Here is a 15,578-nt window from a genome sequence, read left to right as displayed (position 1 = left end):
CCTATATCATATATAAAAGTCAACTCAAAATGAATTAAAAACTTAAAGATACAGCCTGACATTATAAAACTCCTAGAAGAAAATATATAGGCTGTGCTTCATAATATTGGTCTTGGCAATGATTTCTTGGACATTACATCAAAAATATAGGTAACAAAAGCAAAACAAACAAACCTTAAAAAACCCAAGTAAGGCTACTTCGGACAAAAGTTCTGCACAGCAATGGAAGCAATCAACAGAGTGAAAAGACAAGACAGCCTGGAGAAAATATTTGCAAACTATATATCTGATAAAAGGTTTATATCCAATAAAAAATAAGGAACTCCTAACACTCAATATCCAAAAAACAAAGACACCAATTAAAAAATGTGCTAAGGACCTGGATAGACATTTATCCAGAAGACATACACATGATCAAAATGTATATGAAAAGATGCTCACTAACACTAATCATCAGGGAAATGCAAGTCAAAACCCTCACATCTATGAGGATGGCCATTATAAACAAAGATAAAATAATGAGTCATTATGTGAAGAAATTGGAACTTTTGTGCACTGTTTGGTAGGAACATAAAATGTAAATTATGGAAAACAATGTAAAAGTTCCTCAAAAAAATTAAAAACACTACCATATTATCCAGAAATCCCATTTCTGGGTATATATATATAAAAAAAAATGAAAACAGGATGTGAAAGAAAAGTATTTGCTTTCCCATGTTTATCGCGGCATTATTCACAATGGTCAAGATGTAGAAACAACCTAAATTTCCATCAGTAGATGAAAAGATTTTAAAAAGTGGTATATACATACAATGGAATATTACTGATCCTTAAAAAAGGAGAAAATTGGGGCACCTGGCTGGCTCAGTTGGTTGCACATGCAACTCTTGATTTCGGCCCAAGTCATGATCTCACAGTTTGTGGATTCTGGTTCTGCTCTAGTGGTGTGGAGCCTGCTTGGGATTATCTCTCTCTCCCTCTCTCTCTGCCTCTCCTGTGCTCTCTCTTTCTCCCAAATAAATGAATAAACTTAAAAAAAAAAAAGGAAAAATTCTGTCAATATGGACAAATCTTGAGGACATTACGCTAAGTGAAATAAGTCAGTCACAGAAAGATAAATAATGTGTTATCCCATTTATGTAAGGTATCTAAAGTAGGCAAAGTTATAGAAAAGGAAAGTAGAATGTTAGTTGCCTGGCGTTGGAGAGATGGGGAAATGGGGAGTTGCATTTCAATGGGATGAAAATGTTTTAGAGATTTGTTGTACAACAATGTGCATATAGTTAGCAATACTATACTGCACACTTAAACATTTAAGAAGGTAGATTTCACATGTATGTTTGTGTTTTCTTCTTTTCTTTTTTACCACTATAAAAACAAATAAAAATCAATTAAGTCCTATTAGGAAGAAAAAAGAGACTTAGGATAGATTCTGGGTAAGTACACAATGAAGTTGATTATATTCTAATAAGATAGGATCTTTGATTCCTGGGGAATCAAGACTATATGTTAGCATCAGAAATTGGGATGTACTGGCCTGTGACCAACAGTTTTCACTTAAATAGAGAAAAAAATTTAGGAAAAAGGAATATATGTTATATTGAGCAGAATATTATTAACTACCATTTACTAAGTACCTACTTTTGTGTCAAATTCTTTGGTAAGCTCTGTACATGTGTTATCTAATTTAACCCTCATAAAAATTCTATGGAAGTAGATACAATTATGCCCATTTTACCTGTACATATATTAAGATCAGAGAGTTTAAGCAGCTTGCTCCAGCTAAGTGATGTGTGGAAGAATTCAAGCCCAAGCAGCATAATTGCAGAGTCCATTCCCTTAAAACATGAGAGAGAAAGCTAATGAGGGTTCTAGTAGGAGAAAATCTACATTAGTGTTAGCCTTCCTTAAATGATTGACAAAGTCACTATGGCGGCTCAAAAGCAACAGAAATGTTGACATTGATTCATAGCATCTTGGGCGATGATGTGAAGGTAAAGGGAAGAGCTAGGAGCATTACTCACCGTTTAGGTTTGGTCTCACTTGATGTGTTGCTAACTTATATTCTCTTCTCCTTCAGTTTTCAAGCTTGGTATGTTCCTGACTTCCTGAAAAAAACTGAATTCTACTGGCCTTAGTTAATGCAGAAACAATTAAAAACTATTAATGTGTCTATTTTTCTCTCTTAATTGCTGCCTACTTTGATAGACATAGACTACAATTAAATGCTCAAAGCGGTGGCCATAAATCATTTGAGGTAGCTTAGCTACACTCCACAGAAAGTTCAGGTCTGTGTGTCTTTAGAAGAAATGGGAAAAATTGTCTTTTTCTCAGGGGACATTTAATCTCTTGGGCCAAGTCTTACTCTTGTGTCACTCCAGGTGGGAGCAAGCCTGATGTTTTACATCTCCATTGTTACTTTTGGATTCTTACTTTACATTCCTTTTCCTTCATAGGTGGCATGCTGAGGGCTGTCACACCTACCCTGTGGTGCAGCAGTAAAGAATCTGTAGCCATTTTCCTGTATCATCCTTTCTTCATGTTGCTGTAGAAGGATCTCAAAATAGTTGTCCAATATCATGATTTTCAAGTTCAAATTTAATTTTTCTTCTTTAAACATTTTTTAATGTTAATTTATTTTTGAGAGAGAGATAGAGAGAGAGCGCGAGCGCATGAGTGGGCAAAGGGCAGAGAGAGAGAGGGAGACAGAATTTGAAGCAAGCTCCAGGCTCTGAGCTGTGAACACAGCTGACCTGAGCCAGAGTCAAATGCCCTTCATTTTTCTTCTTAATAATATGTTAAATTTATATATGTTCTTGGTTTTATTTGTGCATTATTTAAAATGATATTCTCCAAGTCTCATTAAAGAAGCTTAAACTTAAGGGTTACCTGGGTGGCTCAGTCAGTTGAGAGACAGACTCTTGATTTTGGCTCAGGTCATGATCCTAGAGTCATGAAATCGAGGCCTATTTTGGGCTCTGTGCTGAGTGGGGAGACAGCCCAAGATTCTCTTTCTGTCTCTCTCTGTCTCTCTTTCTCATTTGTGCTCTCTCTCTCCCTAAGATAATTTAAAAAAATGTCTTAAACTTAAAGATTGCCAAGCCATAGTAGATAGAATTTGAAAATAACATATTCAAATGGTGTTTTCTTATCATTTCCCACTTCTGTATAATTCTCACCATTGTTCTGAAAAGGAATTTTAATTTTTGTTTTTTATGCCTAATTGTACCTTGGACTGTTTATTTGTTTGGTTAGTCCATGGAATAATTTGAGCAGTCAGTGAATGCTTTGGAAAGTGAAAGTTTTATTTATTGAAAGGGAATGGATTTAAGCAGAACATCCAGGTCTAAAATTCTGAGTTGTAACCTTGGACTTTCTCCAAACTTACTTTCCTGTAAGCATCAGAAGGAACCATTCACTTGAATAATTTACCATCTATGCTCCCAAGTGGGTGTTTCAAAATCCTCTTTATTTTCTTTAACTTTTCATTATGGAGATTTTCAAACATACACAACACTAGAGAGAAGACCATAACAAAATCCCAAATATCCATAACCCAGCTTCAACAATTATCAACATTTTCTCCATTGCTTTTAAACTTTCCACTACTCTCAATTTTTTTCCTTAGCAATTTTTTTTCACAGAGAGAGAGAGAGAGGGAGGAAAGAGAGCATGTGCACATGTGGGGGAGGGGCAGAGAGAGAGGAAGACGGGGAAATCTTAAGCAGACTGTATGCCTAGTGCTGAATCTGAAGCTGGGCTGGATCTTATCACCATGAGATCGTGACTTTGCGATCATGACCTGAGCCAAAATCAAGAACCCACTGAGCACCCCAGGCACCCCATTTCCTAGCATAACATCATGTCATTTCACCTGTCAATAATTTCATGTGCTTAGAGCTCTTGCTAAAGGGTAAGAATTATGCAAGAAAATATTCAAATGAATGTGACAATCACAGTTATTTCTCTATAGATGCTCATGTCCTAGAGGGTGGAAAGGAGCCTTTGAAAACTTTTAGTTCCCTTGAGTTACTGGTTCTAACTTAGCACGTATTGACAATGGGGTTTCAGTCATGCACCTTAACCTCTGGGCCCTCAGTTCTTGTTTCTAAGGTGAGAATTTTAAAATGTCTTTTACCACAGAGCCAAATATTGCATTGTTACGAGGATGCAACATGTAAAGAATGCAAATTGGCTTTATAAACCTCAAATACAAAGGCACATTTTATCAAGGCTTGAGTATGTAAGTACCAAATAAAAATGTGCTAAATGGCAGAACCAGTATGTAAAAAATGAATTAAAGATATAGTCTGTACAGGGTTGTATGAAAAGTATAAAGTGAGTCACTTCAACTGACGTCAAGCAGGTAGCTATTTAGAAATAGCAATTGAATATATAGTGTGTATAAAGTATACCTTTAGACCATTTGACATTTTGGTCTTTTGTTGATAAAACACCATATAATTGACAGACATTTCCATTTTTCATTTAGATGTTTATTGTTATGTAGGAATAGCAAGAAAAAAGTGCTATGTTTTGTGCATTGCTGCTTACACTAAAGCATCCTATCTTTGCATTCAGTTTAGGGTGTGTTGCTGCCTCACATGGTGATTAAATGGATCTTCTCACAAAGACTCTTCCAGATCATTGGTTGTTCATGGTGAACACGATCGACTGTTTACAAGAAACCAGTTTTTTTCCTAAATGATTAAAAAAAAAAAGATTATTTTGGAATGGTTAAAGTCCTTTCAATTAGACACAAAAATATTGAGTATTTTTTCTCTTCAGAGAGTATCATTTTTTTGTTGCTGTAAGAGATGAAAGACCCATGGGTACTGCCCTTTAAGAACTTGCAATCCTGTCATAGAGAAAAACGTGCAAAAAAAAAAAAGCGTCAGCTGCTAGACAGAATAAAACATGTACTTGAAGGAGGTGCAAATAAGTTAGGACAAAGTAAGATGCAATTAAATCCAGAGGAAAAGTTGAGTGGTAAAGAAACAAAATATTGGACTAATGGGTTGCAATTGTAATCAGAGCCTGAGAAAATAAAATATAAGGTAATATATTTTCTTGCCCTGAGAGACCATTTAAAAAAAATTGCATGAAACAAGTGTGAAGTCTAAAGAAATATATGCAGATTTTTCCTTTCTTCTTTTTATCCACAAGCTCAAAGGAAGGTTGAAAATAGAGTTGTATTTGTAATTGATATTAGAGAACACCTTTTAAAATAAAAATAAGAGAACAGACGATTATAATCTGCAATTTTTTCTAAATGTGCTATATCACATCATGTAATTAAACAGTTTCTGTGGGAAAAAGGGCACAGAATTATAGTAAGCTTTTTTAGTCAATCATGTAGTCATGATTTTGTGTAAGGTTTACTGAATTCACGCTACTCAGAGAGCTTCTCAGGCACCACAGTGGTTGCTCTTGTTTTCTCCCACTGCAATCCTCAATTGTCTGTATAAACCAGAAAAGGTTTACAACTTCTGATAAATGGAGTTGATGAGATTTAAGTCTTTTGCTCTCACCATTCTAGCACTATGTAACAAACTATATAGAAACAGATTTTTTTTTTTCCATTTAAAAAATGCATTTGGGAATCTTTGTGTGATAGCAGCACTGGGAGAATGCGTTGTGAAATTCCCATTGCTGTGAGGGATATGTCAACATCTGACACTATATAAATTTTTTTAGTGTTTATTTATTTTTGAGAGAGACACAGAGTGAGAGTGGGGGAAGGGCAGAGAGAGAGGGGGACACAGAACCGAAGCAGGCTCCAGGCTCTGAGCTGTCAGCACAGAGCCTGATCGGGGGGACGGGGCTTGAACTCAGGAACTGTGAGATCATGACCTGAGACTGAGTCGGACGCTTAATTGACTCAGCCACCCAGGGACCCCAACACCCAACGCTTTAGAAAGCACGCGCTTTATGCTTTTGCCCTGAGGAATGCACACCACTGGCTCTAATGGGGAAAGGGGCCTCTTCTGCCCCTCACCCAGATCTCCCATTAGTGCAGTCTTCCTCCATGGGGAAGCACTGGATCTCTCCCTGGGGGCCAGCACTGCACAGGGGTCCCTGAACAGTTCCCTCTTCAGATCAGCTAGCCACTAAGTGGAATGGAGCCTGTATGCTGGCCTGTCTGTTGTCAACTTGGCCACGCATTCTCTGGGACTATATTCAGCTTACCTGAACTTCAGGACAGCGCTGTGTAACATGCAGACACCTCTCCTTCCCCCAGCCACCTTCGTGGTCCCCTTCTCCTAGACAGTGAGGGGGAGGATCAAGCTTATTATATGGATGGAGTCAATTGATTTCCATTCAGTGTGAGTCATGTTTGCTTTAATTGGTACATAATCAATGTCCATTCTACTAAGACAGTCAGCATGCTCTTTTGATGAATTGCTTTTAATTTTGCTCTGACAGTTTGTGGATAGATTCTCAAAGGTGATATTACCTTGTTCATCCAAAACTGAAATTTTACATCTATAAGCCATATGGCAATGCTCTGACATTAAATCATACACATTTGAAGAAGTATAATCCGAAGGCTTTGAATTCTCCATGCCAGTTTCTGTATTGCTCTAATCAAAGAAGGTGATGCATGAAAATATATTAATAAAACACAGTCAGAGAAAAGGATCATTCAATTGATAAGTGAATTTCTATCTAAAGTTGAATCATAGTGATTAGAATTGAATTACTGAGAATAGATTTAAAAGTAGGTTTCAAGTCATCATTTATAGTTGAGATAAACTGTATTCCACTTCAATTTTATTTAAAAATTAGATTTTCCATTCAGTAGCAAAATCACAAGAGACAAACTGATTTTTAAGGAGAGTGTGAAACATATTTAGTCAAACCATGATGGCTTATAGAGATAAATATTTTTTTTCCATTACTCCCATTTTAAACAACTGAATAGAAGTAAATAAAGCATGTTGTTAGTTAAGCAGTCTGGTAAACATTAGTACTTTTACATATATTCTACTTACATTTAATGTTATTATCTGAACAAAGGGTTTTAAATTTGAAGGAAATGTTAGAAATCATTTAACTGAACACTCTTACTTTACAAGTGAAGAAAAAGTGGTTAAGTGATCTTAAATAATCAAGCTTAGCAGCACAGCAAGTGAGAAAGACATAACTAATATCGGGTATCTTGACTCCTACTAATGTAATTTCTACCATATAATTTATAAAGCTACTTCTTATCTGTTTTAAATCATTGTTATTATATTTTATTTGCTATATTTATTTGAGCTTTTGAATTCCTTGAAAAACTTGGCATTGACTCTGAACCAGAAAACCAAATGATGCTATTCATTAATTCAACATATATTTATCACATCCCTAAAAGACAAAGCCCTAACTTTTCAGAACTTATGCACACTAGAGAATGAGATAAAAAAAGAGAACATGGGCAATTGCACTAGAACATGATATGTGATATGATATGAGGTTATCACACAAAGTTATGAGTACAGAATAGGAGCACAGATCAATCTTGGGCAGAAGTGGGTAGGTCTTATAATGAGGTTGATTTCAAGTTGAGTCCTGAATAACCAGAAATAACCAGTGAAGAAGGGTGCAAGAAGCATATTTCAGGATTGGGGAACAGACTGTGGAACAGAGTGTGAAAAGACTCAGAAGCAAGGCTGTGCAGTACTCTCGCAAGGATGTGCTAGGAGATTGATTTTGCTGAAGCTGAGTGAATGACAAGAGAAATGAGTAGAGAAGTAAGCCAGGGTCAGATAATACCTGGACGTTAAGCTGAGGGAAATAGAGATCTGTTGAAAGGTCTTAAAGAGGAGATGCAAAGTTCACTCTGATTCAAGGGCTGGGACTGGCACCCCTGTAGCCAGGGTGATCATCTTACTATGTGACTTTCCTGCTTTCAATCATGCAATGGCTGCCAGCCTCCACAGGACAGAGTATAACTAATCTTATTACAGAATTTAGAGGGATCTGTCTGTTTCTTCCATCCTGATGCCAAATTTCAGCTATACTAGAACGGAATGCTTCATGCTAAGAAAACTGGCTTCTGGGACATTGAAGATGGTACTTCTTACCTGGGACATTTTTCATTTTTCTGTTTGTCCAGGCAGCACAGGCTCATACTTTAGGCTTCAACTCAAGTATCACTTCCTCCAGGAAGCTTTCTCTGAAATCTCCCAATCCTTAAACCAGTTTTTGTCTACTCTATATCTTCAAGGCCAATTGTATTATCATTGTAATATCATTGTCATCCTATCATATGATTGCATTAAGATTCTTGTGTTCTTAAGAAAATTGAACCTGAATAATGTGTATGTGGTATTCTATGAAATAAGAGTAATAGAGCTGACACTGATGAAAACATAAGTTGTAACTACAGATTTACTTATTTTTCTCCCCACTGGCTATAAATTTGGCTCTGTAAATGCTTGTTGAATAAATGAATTGGTATAAAGCTGGGACAATTAAACCAATAGAAGGTGGTTACAGATGTGGTGTAGGGCCTGACCAAGAGAATGGCAATGGAGTTGAATGGAAGGGGATAATCTCTAGGGCTGTAAAGGATATAAAGGGGAAGACCTGACTGGACCAGAGATCAGCTGTGAAGGATGATGGCAGAATAGTGGCTGATCTTTAGGTTTCTAGCTTGTGCAATGTCTTGGTACTAGTCACTAAAACAGGGAGCTCAGAGCTAGAGTCCTTATAGAAGGTTAAATTCAAGACTTCAGTGTTATGCATGTTGTATTTTTAATTTTCTTTAAATTGAGAGGGAGAGCACGAATAAGTGCAAGAGCGCGTGCACACACACGTGCATACAAGTGCACTCATGCGCAAGCGTGTACACGCATGTGGGGAGGGGCAGAGAGAGAGAGAGAGAGAGAGAGACAGAGAATCCCACACAGGCTCCACGCTGTCAGTGCAAGCCCTGACATGGGGTTAGATCCCACAACGGTGAGATCATGACCTAAGCTGAAACCAAGAGTTGGAGGTTCAAATGACTGAGCCACCCAGGGCCCCTGCATGATGCATCTTTAGACCTGAAGGATCTACAAGCAAAAATATGCTCGAGACGCCAGTATGAGGGTCCGGAGCTTCTTAGGGTAATTTGGCTAGAGAGGTGTGAGTCTTTGACATAAGAGTGGCAGGACACGTGAATAGAGTAAGAGGAAGGAGCTGAAAATGCAAGCTTAAGAAACACAAACATTTTAGGACTGGAGGAAGTCATAATGAACTGTTACAAAGGTGCAGTGAGATAACAATAATAGTAAATGTCTGTTGTGGGCTTTCCATATACCATAGTGCCAAGTGCTACATCATTTAATCAATCTGACAAAAATGATGTCTACTATATCCATATTTTTCACTTTCATATTTTATAGCTGCTAAAGTAATGTATGCTTTCACGAAATTTACAATGATACAAATACATAATTTAGGATGTAACTCTACTATCTATTCCATTTTATAAAAAACTTTTGGTGAAGTTTAGTGCAAATCCCTCTAACTTTTCCTACACTTTGCATATTTATATTGCTATTGATAATTCTTTTAAAGGATTGTGTTACCTTTGTGCAACTTAATTTTTCCAGATGATTGCAACTGATTTGATTTATATTTTAAAATAGCGGCCTCGTATTCCATTATAAGGATGCAAAACACAGTTCAAGTAATGCTACAATGAGTAATCTTCACAGTGAAGAAAATGAGGCTTATAAGAGGCTTAGGGTAAAATTGTCAGGGAAAATGGTAATAAATGGTGGAAATAGGACTCAAGAGAGAGAAGCTGAATACATATCAGACGTCGGAGGCCTAAAGACGACGTGCTAGGAAAGACGGGGGTATTAGCAGTGCAAATGCTGCAGAGATGAAGTGATCTTTAGCAAGAACCTGTTAGTGACAACCACTAATGCCTGGTGAATACATTTTAATGGAGCAAGTCAGAGGGCATGGTCGAAGGTGACTAGAAGGTGATGCAGAGGAGATGGGGACTTAACCAGCTTTTTCAAAACTTTTAAAGGAGAGGAGAAGAAAAAGATAGGGTGGTAGTTGGAGGGGTTTCTGAGGTTGAAGAACTCTATAAGCGATACCATTTGTTAAAATCCAAGCCATTTTTATAGTTCATCAAAATGCTTTCCTTTGATTTGTAATTGAATGAATATATAAACATCAGAAAGGATGGGTGAAGAAACAAGACAAAATGCTAAATAAAATACTAAATACTATACAAAATACTAAATACTGAATAAATGTGCCTCATATACCTTGACCTGTATATAAGCATCACGAAAGTATGCGTATGATTAAAGCAATTCTGATGTCTTCTTTCTTGACAGCTTAGTATAAAACATTCAAGAAGACATAGAAATGGAAAGAATACTATGAGGAAACCCTTATACCGACTAACATACTAAAAAATAAAATGGTAGTAAATTACTTAAAACCCTATGGTATCCCTCTTTGACCCTGCCTCTCTGTCTTCACCTGAACAGCTGCCAGTATTATGAACTTGGTGACTTCTCTTTAGAAGGTAAAATGTTTTGTAGGAATACATTTTCATGGAAGCACGATGACAGCTAATAGGCATTAGTATAAAATATTGATCGATTATTTGACACTGTGAGAAATACTCAATTTTGAAAAAGTTCAGAAGATATTTTTATACAAGTGGTAAAATGAACTTTAGAGGGTGATTTAACCCACACCAGCTAAGTTAATTTTTATGTAAACCAGGCAGTCTGGGCATTATAGCAAAAGATAAAGCTTATGAGATAAGCCAGAGCTTTTTCTCTGACTCATGTTCTTAATTGCATGCCGTTTCCTTATTGTCAAAGTGTCTAATATAAAATTTTATGCTCAAAATGATTTTTTTCCAGGTTAAGCTTCTTAGGCTGAAGCACCCGTCTGCCTTGTGCATTATGCTGTTCATTTAGTGGAAAGGATGTGCTGTTTATAAAAGTGAGTCTCATGGCAGTCAAGGCACCTGGTTGGTGGCGTGACATGAAGGGAGATAAGATGGGACATTATTCTAGAGGCACATCAGCAGAAATTAATCAAGCTCATTGCTTCTCTGCATGGTACTCCTCATCCATCCAATAATTTAAATCCTGGTCACATTATGCCAGAGTGTAGCTAACTATTTCCTGTAACACAGGAGTGTTTTGTCTTTCTCAGAGACAGCTTCAACAGTTTTTAATGTTCAAAGAAAGTGAAATAGTTGAACTCTATATTAATAAAGAGTTGCAATCATTTTTACCAGATTTTTACCAGATTCCCCCCTTTAAAAGTCTGAGTTATATTTTGATTTATTGATCATTTTTGAAATAAATATATAGTTTTTGATGCTCTGAAAGGTCTATTTCTTTTCTTTGGAGAAAAACAATTTTTAGTCTCATAATCACAAAATATCAAATCAGCATAAACATCCACAGCAAGCTCCTTTGAGACTGGCTTGCATCAGGTATTGAGAAGTCACTATCAATATGACTTTGTCCTTTTCTTCAGGAAGTCCAAGGATCTCCTTGTGGAGACAAGTAGACACAGTCATGCCTGATGATTCCAGGTCCTTTAAGCCACAGCACATTTCAAAGGCTGAGATTACACTCAAAGACACATTTCACTCGTTCACTGAGTTTCTCTGAACTTCATACTCTCCAGCTCCCAGTTCTCTTTGCAGGAGACAGAGGCATGTTTTGGAGTCTACCCTCCCTCTAAGAGTCCAGGCAGTCAGGTAAGATGGACCAGATAAATCAAATGAGCAGCTTTCCAGGTTGTGGGAACCTTGTTGACTTCCTACATCCACTGCTTCTCTAATCTACTGCTCATACTCCCCATCACCCCAACCTCATCCAGGCATTTGCTTACCTTACCAATGGGTGCAGAGCCATCACCATGAGGCTGGTCTTGCTTTCCATCTTCTTCCCCCATTTCTTTCCTGTTTCCATTAAATTTCTCATGTTGGTAAAATAGGTCCTGTATTTACTCTTAAAGTTTCTCTCATCCCCTCTGTAGTCAACAGACTTTTCAAATAGGGCTGCCAGATAAAATACAGTATATTCAGTTAGATTTGAATTTATTAAAAACATTTGTGTAAGTATGCCTCAAGTATTTCATGGGACATATTTATGCTAAAAAAAGATTTATTTGTTGTTGATCTGAAATTTAAATTTATCTAAGAACTTTTCTCCCCCCTAAAACAGGCAACCCTACTTTCAGATGGCATTACACAGCCCAGACCCCAGGTGACCATTGCCCTTTTGGCCCCAGGATGTTAGTCAAGCCCCAGCAAGTTTGTGGCTCCCTCTGCTGGGAAGCCTGCCCCCATCTGGCTGCAGCTCCACTCCAAGGCTGTGAGCAGAAGTAATGGGTAGCCTTTGGAGAAAGTATGCTTATCGGGAGTCATGAGTAAATCCATGCGCATGAAGCAAGGGGCACTTTGAAGAGTTGAGCTGCAAATTTTATTTTTCCTCAGTTGTTTTATATTTTAGGAATTCTCATAACCTTATAAAGTTACTTACTCTTTGATTAATTTTGAAATCATGACATCAATATTTTATTTTTTCTGCTCTAGAGTGGATATTCATCAAACTCTTCTGGTATTCCCTTGTAACTTGGATCCTAGAAAACTTGCAACTGTCTTTAGAGTCTTGTTTTGTAACTTCCAAAGGATTATAAGATCAGAAGATAGAAGTAGGATATGATTTTCAGTGATTAGTGTTCTGGAAATATACAATTTGGAAACCCTAGCTGTATAAATGACTACTCACAGTTTTTTTCTTATTGTGATATTGTGTTATTATGTTTTACCTCATTGTGAACGTTGTTCAAATCTTTTTCCATAGTTACTTTTCATAGTACCCAGGCATATACTGCAGGGTTGCTGAGGTATGGGAAACTTTTATCATAAACCTGTCTCTAAACTTTTATAATCAAGTACTGTGAAAATGGACGGTTAACAGTTTGAGCTGACTGCCACATTAAGACCTATTCTGGGCTATTCAAGTTATATTCTCCCTTGAGTTGCAATTTTGGTAGATTGAGGAACAATGTTGGCTAGATAAGGGAAGAAAGATGGAGCCAAAAAATCTACGCTCTGAGATGTTGCTGGGCCCCTGGTGCTTTTTTGGAGGGGCCTATCTCTTTCTCACACAGTTTTGGAGGAGGGATGTGCTCTTGACCATGATTCTGGAAGCAGGAGGCTCTGGGACCTGGCCTCATGTTCACGTAGTCAAGGAACAGCCTGCAGCCCTTTGACTGGTGGGAGAACATTTGGAAGGCAGAGAGTTCACAGTCATCTTCTGGAGAAAGTGTCTATTGATGACTGGTGCCTGGTATCAGATAAAAGGCAGTGTTCTAGCCAACAAGGAGAGCAACCAGACTAAGCAAAGCCAAGATACCAGACACACAGCCAATCAGTGTGTAAGATGCTAAAAGGGGAACGTTTTGGTCATAGCATCAATGTGAAAAGCTATACTATCACCAGTAGTGGTCATTATCCTGAAGGATTCTGTTTAAATTTACGGAACTATGCCTATCTTAAACTAGAAAACATCACCTTAGGAACTCTGAAAATGAGGCTTTGGCAAAATAAACCTCTAATAGTTCAGATAATTTATCTATAGTATATCCTACAGTGGTGAGCTGAAAATGAAGCAGAGTTGCCTAACACAGGGAGCACATCATAATTGGTTCTCAATAAACATTTGGTGAAAGAACAAATGAATTAGTAAAGGATTGAAACTGCATTTGCATCTTTAAACAACATTTTTTTCAAACTTCATGGGAGGATTAATCTATGACTTCCTAAATCATTCTTTGTATCACTAAGAATTTCATCTTAATAATCCATTAACACATAGTCGGCTAGACATTTTCAAGGCTTTCTTCTATAATATAATCCTCTTTAGTAAGCCAGAAGATAAATACTTTGGGAAAGACACGTGAATGTCTGTAACTGCAGCTTGAGAGGAAGTGAACCACTGGAAATCTAAGGGAAACGCTTTCAAAAGATGATTTAAGTGAACTACAAAAAAAAATCATAGAAAACCAATTTATTACACATTGAATCAAATGTCAAAGACAATTTCTTTCAAGAATCTAAAATATGTTACTTGTATATTTTGAGGACTATTTCCACTTTAAAAAAAATACAGATGAAACACATAGGGATTTTTTTTTAACTTTACAAATTTTACTTTTCTTCCACTTGTTTTCACTGGTGGCCTTTGAGTGTTTAATGTGTACTTAGCATTGGGACTGTAAGGAAGGGCAAACACCTATCGTTGCCATGTGCTTGTTGTAGAAAATTTACTTCTAACTCTCATGAAGGTTAGCTAATTATATTCCATTAAAAGAAACTCAGGTCCTATCCCATGATTATTAGTAGATATGATACAATAACAGGAATGTCAATATTTTGAAGGACAAAATCATTCCTGAGAAAATGAAAGAGATTTAAGTTTGAGCAGTTGGTCTGAAAATATGTTACAATTGAAATTATATGCCTCAAAACAAGAGCAATGAGGAAGAACTGAATTTGTTCTTATCTACTGACACGACATCACCAACAGGGTGACATTTACTCACTGGCATGTGCACTACATCGACAAGTCTGAATACAAGTGCATTCATTTAAGAAATGACAACTCTGGGAAATCCAGCAAAATAGTAGTTTTTACCATGTTTATCTGTCGAAGGACCTTCACCCTGACAAACTCTTTAGTATTGTAAATAGGGAAACACATTTTAGGGAGGTTAGCATTGTTGATCCCAAACTGCTGCCCAGGGAGTGACACATGACCGCACACTGTCTTAAAAATAGCTGAGGCTCATATACATCCATCCAGAACTTCACCGGTTCTTTTACCTATACACACATATACAAACATGCGCACACACACCTCTCAATCTTTTATGGAGTGTTTTTCCTCGAGGTGGTCCTTAGTGATTATTTTAATCTAGTTTCACCTGTACAACTATATGGAAACTGTTGACACTTGGAACTACCTGGGCAATGTACCTGGGCAAGGTGTATCCATTTAGAAAAGCCTTTATTAAAAGTAGGGAGAACCTTGGCAAAATAAAATAAAATAAAATTGCAAAACTTAATTCCTATAGATCTGTAATATGAAATAGTATTAAAATTGTCATATATATTATTTATTATAGCTTTAAATAAAACTTATCAGACTAATAAGACTTAATATAATCATCTCCTCGATCACATTTACTCCTCTGAAAGGAAGAAGAGGAATACAATCGCCTCCACTGCATCTAATAAGGTTTCTGGGAAGCATTTGTATCATCAGGGGAATAGGTGGATCAATTTCCTATTACTAGTTTCTGTAAAGGTGTGATATCATTGGTAACACAACACTAAGATGAAATGAGAATTTGTCAACTCCGTCTGCAACACCAGTCAATGTGATGTTTTTAAAGGCAATACCTTTGTTTTAATTCTTAACTTATCTGTAGTACTACATAGACATGACAAAAAGGAGTAAAAAAATTAAAATAAACCTCTGGAAAAAAGAATTTTGCCTATTAACTACCATAATGGAGACTGTGTACACAAGTGACAATGG

Source organism: Acinonyx jubatus, chromosome B2 (assembly GCF_027475565.1).
Source record: "Acinonyx jubatus isolate Ajub_Pintada_27869175 chromosome B2, VMU_Ajub_asm_v1.0, whole genome shotgun sequence".
NCBI lineage: Eukaryota > Metazoa > Chordata > Mammalia > Carnivora > Felidae > Acinonyx > Acinonyx jubatus.
The sequence above is the reverse complement of the archived record's forward strand: the minus strand, read 5'-3'. Positions refer to the sequence as shown.